This window comes from Pseudonaja textilis, chromosome 2, assembly GCF_049901715.1.
Source record: "Pseudonaja textilis isolate UNSWEBS1 chromosome 2, rPseTex1.2, whole genome shotgun sequence".
NCBI lineage: Eukaryota > Metazoa > Chordata > Lepidosauria > Squamata > Elapidae > Pseudonaja > Pseudonaja textilis.
This window is the reverse complement of record NC_141991.1, coordinates 2,565,355-2,578,630: the sequence shown is the minus strand read 5'-3', so window position 1 is coordinate 2,578,630 and position 13,276 is coordinate 2,565,355.

Genomic DNA, 13,276 nt, shown 5'->3' with positions numbered 1-13,276 from the left:
CCCCATCCTTTGTAGCAATGCAGTACTCTATGGTTTTAACTCCTTAAACTCAGCCACAGGAACCCTCTATTGTATTATGTTAATAACCTTTAATGGGTCTTTCTAAAATTAACTTTTAAAAATGTTTATGGTCAGAGTAATTCTTTTATTGTAGAAATGTAAACTTACATTATGTCTATGTTCTCTCTTAGGTACATCATTCTTCCAGGGGGGAGACGAGAGAGAGAGAGAGAGAGAGAGTACTTTTTATGCCAGGTGGGAGGAATGTGCAGTGATGCATCATGGAACTTGTATGCTTAACATGAGGGACGGCAATAAAGCAGTTTGACATTTTACCTTAACAATTCCCCTTCTAAGGTCGAACTGATTTATCACTGAGGGAACATTAACATAGATATTATCGTACACCATTTATATAATATATAAAACATATATAATATAATATAATATAATATAATATAATATAATATAATATAATATAATATAATATAATATAATATAATATAATATATAATATAATATAATATAATATAATATAATATAATATAATATAATATTTATTATATTATATATTATATTATTATATACAAAACACAGTTTCTTTGTCAGGTATGAATGTTGTTTTGAGGGAAGAGGTTTGGTCAAAATATCTGCAGTTTGTTCCTTAGTCTCACAATGTACAGCTTTTATGAATCCAATTTCTGACAACTGTCTCACATGCTTGTACTTAATGTCGATATGCCTTGATCTGTGGACTACAGCATCGGCCTTGGATATATCTATTGCTGCTTTATTCTCCTCCTGAATGATTATGGGGTATGAAGGTTCTTTCCAAATGTCCATCAATAAATCATCGAACCAAATTAAGCTATTTGCGGCATTTGATAAACAAATTCGGCTTCTGTAGTTGAAGTTGATACAAGTTTTTGTTTTCCGGTATACCAGTGGATAGGACTATCATTCAGAAAAATAACATACCCTAAAGTACTTTTTCATGTTTTGACGTCTCCAGCCCAATCGGCATCTGTGTAACATGAAAGTCTAAGTGTGCTCGATGTACTTGGATTAAGCGACAAAACTGCATCAGCGGTGTGTTTCAAATATCTCAATAATCTTTTGATCGCATTCCAGTGGTACATTTTTGGGTTATTTACGTGTCTTGAGAGTAAGTTGACTGATAGTGCTATGTCCGGTCTAGTCCAATTGGCTATATAAAGTAACAAACTAATTGTAGATCGATAAACTGTATTGTTCTTAAATACCTCATCATCACTAAACATGTTCTTTAAGAAATCAGTCTGCATGAGGGTATATTGTTATGTCCCTGGAACTTAAAGAAGTTCCCACTCAGGTCCGTTCACGCTGCGGGGGGCGGTTGCCCTCTCTCATTGGCTGGTTCTCCCCAGCAGCCAGCTATAAAAGCAGGCTGCGGGGTCCAACCAGTCGCTGATCGCTGCGAGCCAGTTCCAGGCTTGGCAAGCACGTTCAGTCCTTTATTATTCTAAATAAAGTATTGTTGCACCCATGTCCTGGTTCAGCCTCTCATTGCTCAACTACAACACTGGCGACGAGGGCGGGATGGCGACCAGAGGCAAAATGCAACCGCTGAATCACTAGCCGCTGATCCACAGCCAGAGAGAACGATCAGCAGGCAACGAGAGCGAACGCTGATCCGCAGCCAGAGAGAGCGGTCAGCAAACAGTGAGAGTGAGAAAGCGTCTGTAGCCGCTAGTTAGCCAGCTACAGGGAAAGTGTAGCGCTGCGAGCCGCAGCCGCTCGAAATTCAAATGGCTGTCATTTGAATTTCCACCCAAGAGTACAGCGCGGTGCTGTATTTCAAGTCACTGACGCCCACGCAGGCGCGAATTTCAAAACGCTGCCAACGGCCATTGCAACCTAACCTCGTGTTAACCCAGAGAGAGGAAGAGAGTTGTGTAAACCTCCCCTGAGCTGAAGTCACTTGCCTGCCATAGGCACAAAAAACCTTCCTGCTGCTGCCCAGAGAGATTTTCTCAACAGATTCTCCAGCTAGATTCTCAACATGAATTCCAACCCAGTCTTCCCGTCGTTCAAGCCGGATGAGGAGAAATGGGAGTCATACAAGAATCGCTTTAACCATTACATCGACGCCATTGGGCTGGCTGATGCAGGGGAGCACCAGAAAAAATCATATTTCCTGATCTACTGCGGAGCCATCGTCTTTGATACGGCCACAGCACTCGTGGCTCCACGTGAGTTAAAAAACGTCCCTTGGACAGAACTGTTAGAAATCCTTACTAACCACTATTCTCCTAGACCCTCACAGATTGCCAGGCGGTTCACCTTCCGCATGAGGAAACAATCAGACAAAGAAACTATCAACCAGTACATGGCTGCCCTCAGGTCTGCAGCACTCCATTGTGGGTTTGGGACCTACCTGGATGACATGCTCCTCGATCAGCTAGTCTGTGGGGTCAAAGATCTTCACCTTCAAAGGCGCCTACTCGCCAGGAAGGAACTCAACCTCGCTCAAGCCGTCGAGGAAGCCCTGGCAGCGGAGCTGGCAGCACACTCAGCCACCGAGATCCAAGGTCCTGCCTCCAAACAAATCGCAGTTTCCGTCCACTCTGAAGAGGTGGTCATCGAGGAGGACCCCAGTGATGCGGTCGACATCCACCGCCTAGCCCACACCAGACACCCGCAGGTAGGAGCCAAGCAAGAAAGCATCAGTCCTTCCAAGCACATCACCCTGTGCCTATCCTGTGGTGGATCTCACCTGAGGGCCACCTGCAAATTCAAGGGAGCCACCTGCAACAATTGTCACAAAAAGGGGCACATCGCCAGAGTCTGTCAAGCCACTCACAACTCGGCACAAAGGGTCCCTTCCTTCTCACATTCCGGACCCCAAAGGCAAGTATTGAACTGTCGCACCCGCCACCATGCTAAGCACGCTTGCCATACCATTAGTAAAATCTCTCTCTCCGTTTTATTAGAAGGTAAACCTTGCCACATGGAGGTTGACACGGGGTCAGCGCTCTCAATTATCTCCTGGAGCACCCTCAAGAAACTACAGCCCAGTCTATCCAGAAACCGGCTCCAGAAGTGCCAGCTTAGCCTGAAGGACTACCAGGGAAGATCATTCCTGTAATCGGCAGAGGCAAGTTTCTTGTTAATTTTAAAACTTTTAAAGGCCACCTACCTCTAGTGGTAGTTAGCGGCAACCTCCCTACACTTTTGGGACTTGATTGGTTCCCCCACCTCGGCCTGGGGTTAACAGGAGTCCATGCGGTCTCAACCTCTGACACTGACTCCCTATTCGCTGACTACTCAGACGTATTCAGCAATGAGCTGGGGTGTTATAACGGTACCCCTATCTCATTCTCAGTCGACCCCAAGCGGTCCCAATCCGGTTGAAACCTCGTGAGAGTTCCATTCGCTATTCGGCCTAAATTAGATGCGGAACTGGATAAATTATTAAAACAAGGGGTCATTGAGCCAACAGATTTCGCCAAATGGGAGACGCCCATTGTCACACCCCTCAAAAAAGACGGTAGCCTGAGAATTTGCTCGGACTACAAAACCACAATTAATAAGTTTTTACAAGTTAGCGCTTACCCAGTGCCCGTCATTCAGCATTTATTACACACGTTTGAACCTGGCAGCATTTTTGCCAAATTGGACATGTCTCAAGCGTATCAACAGTTCCCTGTTGACAACCAAACAGCGGAACTCCAGACCATTGTCACCCACAGGGGTGCTTTCCGGTGCAAGCGTCTCCAATTTGGCGTAAGTGTTGCCCCAGGCATTTTTCAATCCCTCATGGAGTGGATTTTGCAGGGCCTCCCTGGTGTAGTACCCTACTTCGATGACATCTTAGTCTCGGCCAGGGATAGACCCCAGCTCTTCCAGAGAGTTCGAGCAGTGTTAGAGAGGTTCAGACAGCATGGCCTCAAGTTAAAAAAAAGAAAAATGTGCCATTGCCACTAGACAGGTGGACTTTTTGGGTTATAAATTCACCCCCTGGAGTCCAAGGTTAAGGCAATTCACGAGGCACCCACTCCAACCTCCAAAGCGGAACTGCAGGCCTTCTTGGGGCTATTGAATTTTTACGCATCTTTCCTGCCCCATAAAGCATCTGTGGCGGAACCCCTGCACAGACTTTTGGATAAAAAATCGTCTTGGCATTGGGGACACAAGGAAGACTCTGCTTTTCATGCAGTCAAATCACTACTCACGTCGGAGGCGGTCCTTATTCAGTTTGACCCCAACCTTCCATTAGTGCTAGCAGCGGATGCATCCCCTTTTGGAATTGGGGCAGTGTTAAGCCACAGGCTCCCCAATGGCTCCAAGGCTCCCATCGCTTTTTTTTCCAGGACACTCTCTGCAACAGAGCGCAATTATAGCCAAATCGATAAGGAAGCTTTAGCAGCTGTCGCAGCAGTGAAGAAATTTCACGAATTTCTTTTTGGCCACTTTTTCGAGCTGGTCACAGATCATAAGCCTCTCCTGGGTCTACTAGCAGGTGACAAACAGACCCCTCAAGTCCTGTCTCCTAGAATGACGAGGTGGACTCTTTTCCTAGCGGCATACTCGTATAGACTCATACACCGTCCAGGTAAAACATTGTCCCACGCAGACGCCCTCAGCCGCTGCCCCCTGCCTGCTCCAGCTGAGGATCCTGCCCCGGTCCATGCTATCTTTGAGGTCACCCAATTGGACCTCCCCATCACTGCCCTTGACATTGCCGCCAAATCCAAGGCAGACAAAACGATCGCCCAGGTACTGGACTGGGTGAGGAGGGGGTGGCCAGGCGGTGATGTTGAAACCAAATTCACGCCTTTTAAGACCCGCCTACAGGAATTATCCAGTTTGCAGGGCTGTTTGCTGTGGGGCACAGTGGTCATCCCGACCTCACTGCGTACCCGAGTTTTGGAGGCGTTGCATGAGGGCCACCCTGGCATCGTCAGGATGAAGGCATTAGCACGCAGCTACATATGGTGGCCGGGCCTTGGCGATGACATCATCAGATGGGTAAGCTCCTGCCATCCCTGCCAGGAATCCCGTCCATCCCCTCCAATTGCCACCCCCACTAAGTGGGAAAGCGCCAGCGCACCTTGGTCCAGGATCCACATCGACCTAGCGGGCCTGATGCACGGCAAAATGTTCCTGGTGGTCGTGGACTCTTACTCTAAGTGGATTGACGTGGCACAACTATCCACAACCACCACGCAAGCGATTACCAAGGTATTGACTCGCCTGTTCGTAACACACGGGCTACCAGACTCTATTGTTTCCGACAATGGCCCCCAGTTCGCATCGGCCGAGTTCAGTCGCTTCGCTGCCAACCTGGGCATCCGCCACGTTTTCACGGCTCCCTTTCATCCTGCCAGTAACGGATTGGCAGAAAGAGCCGTTAGGACCACTAAAGAAGCTCTAGCTAGGTTCAGCAAGGAAGACTGGCACCACAGACTCTCCCGTTTCTTGCTGAGCCAGCACTCAACCCCGTGCACAGTCACTAATAAGTCCCGGCTGAACTCCTGATGGGTAGACGCCTGCGGACTGTATTGGACAGGCTTCACCCACATTACTGCCCTGACTCTCCCCTCGCTTCCACATCGGGGGTTAGGCATTTTGTCTTACAGGAAACCGTGTTCGCGAGGAACTTCGCTGGAGACCCTCTGTGGATCCCGGGCGAGATTGTGGCCATCACCGGACCCAGGTCGTATCGAGTCAGACTGGAGGACGGCCGAATCTGGAGAAGGCACCTGGACCAGCTGCGGAAGCGCCACGGCACTCACGTTAGCAGTGACTCAGGGTTACAGACCGGTGCGGGGCCACAGCATCAACCCCACATCAGCACCAATTCCGGTGACCTGTTTACACCTGCAGCCGAGCCGGGGAACCCGAACATGGACCGTGACCACCAGGCGGCTGACCAGTCCGAACCGGTCAACGGGAGCACGTCCCCAGTGACCAGCCCTACGAGTCCCGAACCAGTACTGACCGAGGAACGCGTTCGTGACACCCAACCGGTCCGGCCTTCCACTACAGACTCTGAACTGCCTGACAACTCACAGAGTTGCGCCGTTCTGGGCGCCAGCATAAGCCTCCTGCGTACCTTAAGGACTATGCATGTTCGCATCTGGGGGAAGGGGTGTTATGTCCCTGGAACTTAAAGAGTTCCCACTCAGGTCCGTTCGCTGCGGGGCGGTTGCCCTCTCTCATTGGCTGGTTCTCCCCAGCAGCCAGCTATAAAAGCAGGCTGCGGGGTCCAACCAGTCGCTGATCGCTGCGAGCCAGTTCCAGGCTTGGCAAGCACGTTCAGTCCTTTATTATTCTAAATAAAGTATTGTTGCACCCATGTCCTGGTTCAGCCTCTCATTGCTCAACTACAACAATATGATGGTTTGGCATCAGACATATTGCATTTCTCCAGTAATTCTAATATCTTTTCCTTTTGTGATAGTATGAAACCACTATGTGATTCGGTAATTTGAACTCCTAAATATTTATCGATTTTTCCCAAAGATTTCAATGAAAAATGTTTTTGAAGTTTTTTGGCGAATTGCTCACATTAAAATTTTCTTTTACATATGTATAATATATCATTGACATAGACAAGTACTTTTTCACATATACCTTGTTCCCTTTTAATAAGTACACATTTGTTAGCTGATGTGGCGGTGAAACCTATTAGTCTTAAAGTTTTGGAAAAACAATCGTATCATCTCTTACCCGATTGTCGCAGACCATAGAGACTTTTATTGAGTAGCCAGGTGTTTCCTTCATTACAGTCAATTCCTGATGGTGCTCTGACATATAATTCCTTATCTAATGGTGCGTGTAGGTATGCTGTTTATACATCGAATTGATACATGTGTTCATTTAGAACTGAGACAATGACTAAGGTTGTCTTAACACTCTCTGCCCTCACTATAGGTGAATAAGTGTCTATGTAATCATCTGGAAACTTTTGTGAGAAACCTTGTGTTATGTCCCCGGGACTGACACAAGTTCCCCATCAGGTCCGTTCATTCCGCGGGCGTTTGCAGCCCCCATTGGCTGGCTCCCTTGACAGCCGCTATAAAAAGCTGCGAGGGTCGGGCCAGCCGCTGTTCGCTGGTAGGTCTGCCTGTTAGAAGCAGACGCGACAGCCCCCTTTATTCCCCTGAATAAAGCGTGTTATTGGAATGCTCTGGTGTGGCCTCCCCTTTTTCTGATCCATAACATTGGCGACGAGGATGGGATCTGGCCAACCAGCAGCAATATCAAAGAGCTGAAAATCACACACTAAACGCTGAACCGTAGCCGCGTCGTGAGAGCTCGGTCAGTTGTGGATTGCAGAAGTGAAAGTGGAGCGTGTAGCCGCTCCGTGTAAAAAAAAAAAAGCTACGTGAGAAGTAGGGCGCTGAGAGCCTCAGCCACCCAGCACTAGAGCGCAGAATTCAACCGCTGTGTTCGGATTCTGCTGTTAGCAAGCAGCGCTGTACTTGCAGCCGCCAGAACGCGTGGGCGTGCGATTTGAATAGCTGTCAGCATGGCGCTACAGCTATAGCCGCCTACGCCTTTGTAAGGCGCGAAATTCAAGCGGAAGTCAGTTACGGCTACAGCCATAGCCGACAGAGTCACATAGGCGTGAAACACAGAGAGAACCTCTAAGAGCTGAAACACTAAGTTGGAGCAGAGCTGCAAGCTACTGCTGCCACACTTATCAGGGCCATTGTATTCCCAGTGAGATTGGTCAGTCTACCAACAGACTGAAAACCCAATATGAATTCAAATCCGGCGTTTCCGCCATTTAAGCCAGATGAAGACAAGTGGGACTCTTACAGAAACCGTTTCAATCACTACATTGATGCCATTGGTCTGGCCGATGCTACAGAGAACAGGAAGAAATCGTGCTTCCTGAGTTACTGCGGGCCGCAGTGTTCGAATACCGCCACAGCGCTATTTGCACCCAGAGAGTTAAAGAGCGTCCCTGGTCCGAGCTGTTAGAGACACTCTCTAACCACTATTCCCCAAAACCATCGCAGATCGCGAGACGTTTTGCCTTTCGTATGAGGAAGCAAGCAGATGGGGAATCTATCAATCAGTATCTGGCCGCCCTGAGAACCGCAGCTCTCCACTGCGAATTTAAAAATTACCTAGACGACATGCTCCTTGACCAACTCGTCTGTGGAGTCAGAGACTTAAGATTGCAGAGGCGTTTGCTGGCTAGAAAAGACCTCAACCTCACTCAAGCGATCGAGGAAGCCTTGGCAGCAGAGCTAGCGACCCAGTCAGCCGCCCGAAATACAAGGGAGCGCGGCCAAATCCAGTCCAGTCACCATCCACTCAGAGGAGGTGGTGAGCGAAGAAGACCCGTCGAACACTTAGAAGTTCATCGGCTCAAGCCATTCAAGCAGCCACAGGTAGGAACTAGGCCTGGGAACAGCAACGCGCCCAAACACATCCTGTTGTGCCTTGCTTGCGGGGGTTCCCATGCCAGAACGACTTGCAGGTTCAGGAACGCCACCTGCAACAATTGCGGCAAGAAAGGCCACATCGCCAGGGCCTGCCAGGCAACACACGTGGCTCCACAAAAGGCAGCGTCCTTTTACTCCCTCTCCGGGGCCACCCAGGCAAGTAGAAAATTGTTACACGTGCTACCAAGCTAACCACACTTTTCTGACACCTAACAAAATCACGCTTTCTATCCATTTAGAAGGTAAACCCTGTCTTATGGAAGTCGATACCGGGTCAGCACCCTCGATCATCTCATGGAGCACGCTCAAGAAACTACGACCCAACCTGTCCAGAAACCAACTCCGGAAGAGTCGTCTCACCTTGAGGGACTACCAGGGGAAGAACATCCCAGTACTCGGAACAGGCAAGTTCCTCGTTAAATTCAAATCCTTTAAAGGCCATCTGCCTTTAGTGGTGGTAGATGTTGCCCTCCCTAGCCTTTTGGGGTTAGATTGGTTTCCCTATCTCGGCCTTAGCTTAACGGGAGTTCATGCTGTCTCACCTTCTGATATCGACTTGCTATTTTCAGACTATGCTGATGTGTTCAGCGATGAATTGGGTTGTTATAAGGGTACGCCCATCTCCTTTTCAGTGGGCCCCCAAGCAGTTCCCGTCCGTTTAAAGCCACGCAGAGTACCATTTGCTCTGCGCTCTAAACTGGACGCGGAACTGGACAAATTGCTCAAACAAGGGTGATCGAGCCCACGGATTTTGCTAAGTGGGAGACCCCAATTGTCACACCCCTAAAAAAAGATGGCAGTATAAGAATGTGTTCTGACTACAAGACCACAATTAACCGCTATCTGCAGACTAGCGCATATCCAGTTCCGGTGATCCAACACTTACTACACACATTTGAACCAGGAACCATATTCGCCAAATTGGATATGTCACAGGCTTATCAACAGTTTGCTGTAGACAACCAAAGCGGCGAATTGCAAACAATTGTCACCCACAGAGGGGCATTCCGATGCAAACGTCTCCAATTTGGCGTTAGCATCGCCCCAGGTATATTTCAGTCATTAATGGAACGGATACTGCAAGGCCTCCCTGGCGTGGTTCCGTATTTTGATGACATTTTGGTATCAGCCAGGGACAGACCCCAACTTCTCCTCAGAGTCAGAGCGGTATTGGATAGGTTCAGGCAGCATGGCCTCAAACTAAAAAGGGAGAAGTGTGCCATCGCCACTAAGCAGGTGGACTTTCTTGGGTATAAAATAGACGCCTCAGGCATCCACCCGGTGGAATCTAAAGTCAAAGCCATTCACGAGGCACCCACTCCTTCTTCCAAGTCAGAGTTACAGGCTTTCCTGGGTTTGCTAAACTTCTATGCATCGTTCCTACCCCACAAAGCGTCAGTAGCAGAACCGCTGCATAGACTTCTAGACAAAAACACTCCATGGCATTGGGGACCCCAAGAGGATTACGCCTTTAAGGCAGTTAAATCGCTGCTCACCTCGGACGCTGTCCTAATACAATTTGACCAACACCTTCCTCTAGTCTTAGCAGCAGACGCCTCACCTTTCGGGATTGGGGCTGTCTTGAGTCTGAACTGCCAACGGCTCTGAAGCCCCAATCGCATTCTTTTCTAGAACCTTTTCAGCAACTGAACGTAACTACAGCCAAATTGACAAAGAGGCCCTAGCCGCCGTAGCTGCGGTCAAAAAATTCCATGAATTTCTTTTTGGTCACAATTTCGAACTTGTCACAGACCACAAACCACTGTTGGGGCTTCTCTCAGGTGAAAAACAGACACCGCAAGTCTTGTCACCTAGGATGACTAGGTGGACCTTATTCCTGGCGGCTTACTCGTACAAACTAGTTCACCGTCCAGGAAAACACCTTAGCCACGCCGGCGCTCTCAGCCGCTGCCCGTTGCCAGCACCCGTGGAAGACCCGGCCCCGGTACATGCCATTTTCGATGCCAGTGAGTTCAACATTCCAGTTACTGCTGGCGACATCGCCCTCCACTCCAAAAAGACAAACTTATCGCCCAGGTTCTGGACTGGAGTACGGAGGGTGGCGGACGCGATCTCTCAACTGAATTCTCTCCGTTTAAAACCCGCCAGCAAGAGCTTTCCAGTTTGCAGGGCTGCCTGTTATGGGGGACCAGAGTTGTCATTCCAGAACCACTCGCACACCCGTCCTGAAGGCGTTGCACGAGGACATCCGGCATCGTCCGGATGAAAGCGTTAGCTCGGAGTTACGTCTGGTGGCGGGCATGGGCGGCGAAATAGCGAAATGGGTAAGCTCCTGCCGTCCCTGTCAGGAATCCAGGCCAGCACCGCCAATCACCACCCCAACCAAATGGGAAAGTGCCAACGCACCGTGGTCACGTTTGCACATTGACTTGGCCGGGCCTTTCCACGGCAAGACCTTCCTAGTGGTCGTTGATTCATTCTCAAAATGGATCGATGTGGCCCTCCTACTTGCGACCACCACCCGAGCAATCACCCAGGCTCTGACCCGCCTATTTGTTACACACGGTCTGCCTGACACCATAGTCTCAGACAATGGGCCCCAATTTACGTCCACAGAATTCAGCCGGTATGTCACCAACCTGGGCATCCGACATATCCTGGCGGCTCCCTTTCACCCGCTAGCAATGGGTTGGCGGAGAGAGCCGTTAGGACAGCAAAAGCGTTGGCAAGATTCACTCAAGGCGACTGGTACTCCAGACTCTCTCGTTTTCTTTTAAGCCAACACTCGACCCCATGCACTGTCACAAATAAGTCTCCAGCCGAGCTACTGATGGGCAGACGTTTAAGGACGGTGTTAGATAGACTGCATCCCCACTATTGCCCTGACACACCAATTGGTTCTAACAGTAGGGTCAGGAGTTTTGTATTACAGGACCGAGTGTTTGTCCGGAACTACGCGGGCGATCCGCTGTGGGTACCCGGAAGGATCGTGGCCATCACCGGTCCGAGATCATACCGCATCCAGCTGGAGGACGGGCGCGTCTGGCGGAGACATCTGGACCAGATAAGAAGTCGCCAGAGCGAATTTGCCAGCTCTGACCCAGGGACTCCAGGGACACTCCAGTCGCCACTCCCGAATCCGAGTTGGGACCACCAGAGTGACCAGCCTCCGCCGGCCGAACCGAGGCGGACGGTAGACCGGGACCGTCCGCCAGAGTCGCCAGCCTTACCATCCAATGACACTACCGGGTTGCGTGACAATGACAGTTCAACAAACCAACCCGAAGACTGTGGTCATTCCCAGACTCCAGACCGAGTCCCGGATCGATCCTGTGTTCCAGCAAGCCCCGTTCCTGGCTCACCAAACTCGGTGCCACTTTGTGACTCACCCGAATTGCGCCGGTCAGGGCGCTCGCACAGACCACCCGCTTACTTGAAAGACTATTCGTGTTCGTATCTGGGGGAAGGGTGTTATGTCCCGGGACTGACACAAGTTCCCCATCAGGTCCGTTCATTCCGCGGGGGTGTTTGCAGCCCCCATTGGCTGGCTCCCTTCGACAGCCGGCTATAAAAGCCGGCTGCGAGGTCGGAGCCAGCCGCTGTTCGCTGGTAGGTCTGCCTGTTAGAAGCAGACGCGACAGCCCCCTTTATTCCCCTGAATAAAGCGTGTTATTGGAATGCTCTGGTGTGGCCTCCCCTTTTTCCGATCCATAACACCTTGTGTCACCAGTCTTGCTTTGCATAGATTTTTGTTATCCTCTAAGGGTTTTATTTTGTACACCTACCTGGTACCGATAATTTTTTTATTCTCTGGAACCTTTGAGAGGGTATAAACTTCTAGTTTTTTAATACTTTCCATCTTCCTCTGCATGGCCTCTTTCCATTTTAGCTGTTCATTTGGTGGGAGTCTGTGTATGTCATTATAATTTTTGGGTGTAGTTATGGTGGTATCAATAGACGTCGCATAGTCCCTTAAGGTGTTTGGAATTTTGCCCTTATTAGATCTTAGTGATCTCCTGGGTATGTTTTCGGTTGGGATATTTTTCTTCGAGGAGTCATCTGAATCTATACCTTTGGTTTTGAGTATGTGGTGACCTTTCTTCCACTCCCTAACCTTAATGCTATTTCTGTTGGGTTTTGTTTTTGTAGTGTGTGTGTGAAGTTGTGTTTGTTTCTGATCAGTTTTGAATGTGTCTTTGCCAATTATTATTTCATTTGAATGGATCTTACTCCAGTTTGTGTTTTCATGGAAATTTACTGATCTCGATATGATTATCTTGTGATTACTATCCATGAATCTGTAAGCTTTGGTTTTTGGTTCATAACCAACAAATTTGAGTTTTTTTGATACTTTATCTCCTTTTCGTCTGAGTTGCTTGGGTATGTGTACGTCGGCAGTTACCCTCCAAACATGGAGATGTGCTAGTGTGGGCTTCTGATTATACATTACTTCGTATGGGGTTTTCTGTATCACACTTGACCATATTCTATTAAGGGTATAGTTTGAATATAAGACGGCCTCTCCCCAATATGAAAAGTTTAATCCGGCATCTTCTAATATGCACCTAACCATAGTCTGTAATACGCCATTCCTGCGTTCTGCCACACCATTTTGAAAAGCAGAAAATCGCGAAGTTGTAAAATATGTTTATTAATCCAGTCATTGAATTCTTTGGAAAGAAATTCAAAACCGTGGTCTGTCATGATCTGTTTGATTTTAATGTTATGTTGGATTTCTACCCTCTTATAGAATTCTTTAAACTTGGTGAATGTTTTCCCCTTGTGTTTGAGGGTATATACGAAGCTGTATCTACTGTAACCTTTAGGGGAGATAACTGTATAATAGAGAAAGAGAGTAAAAGTGTTACAGC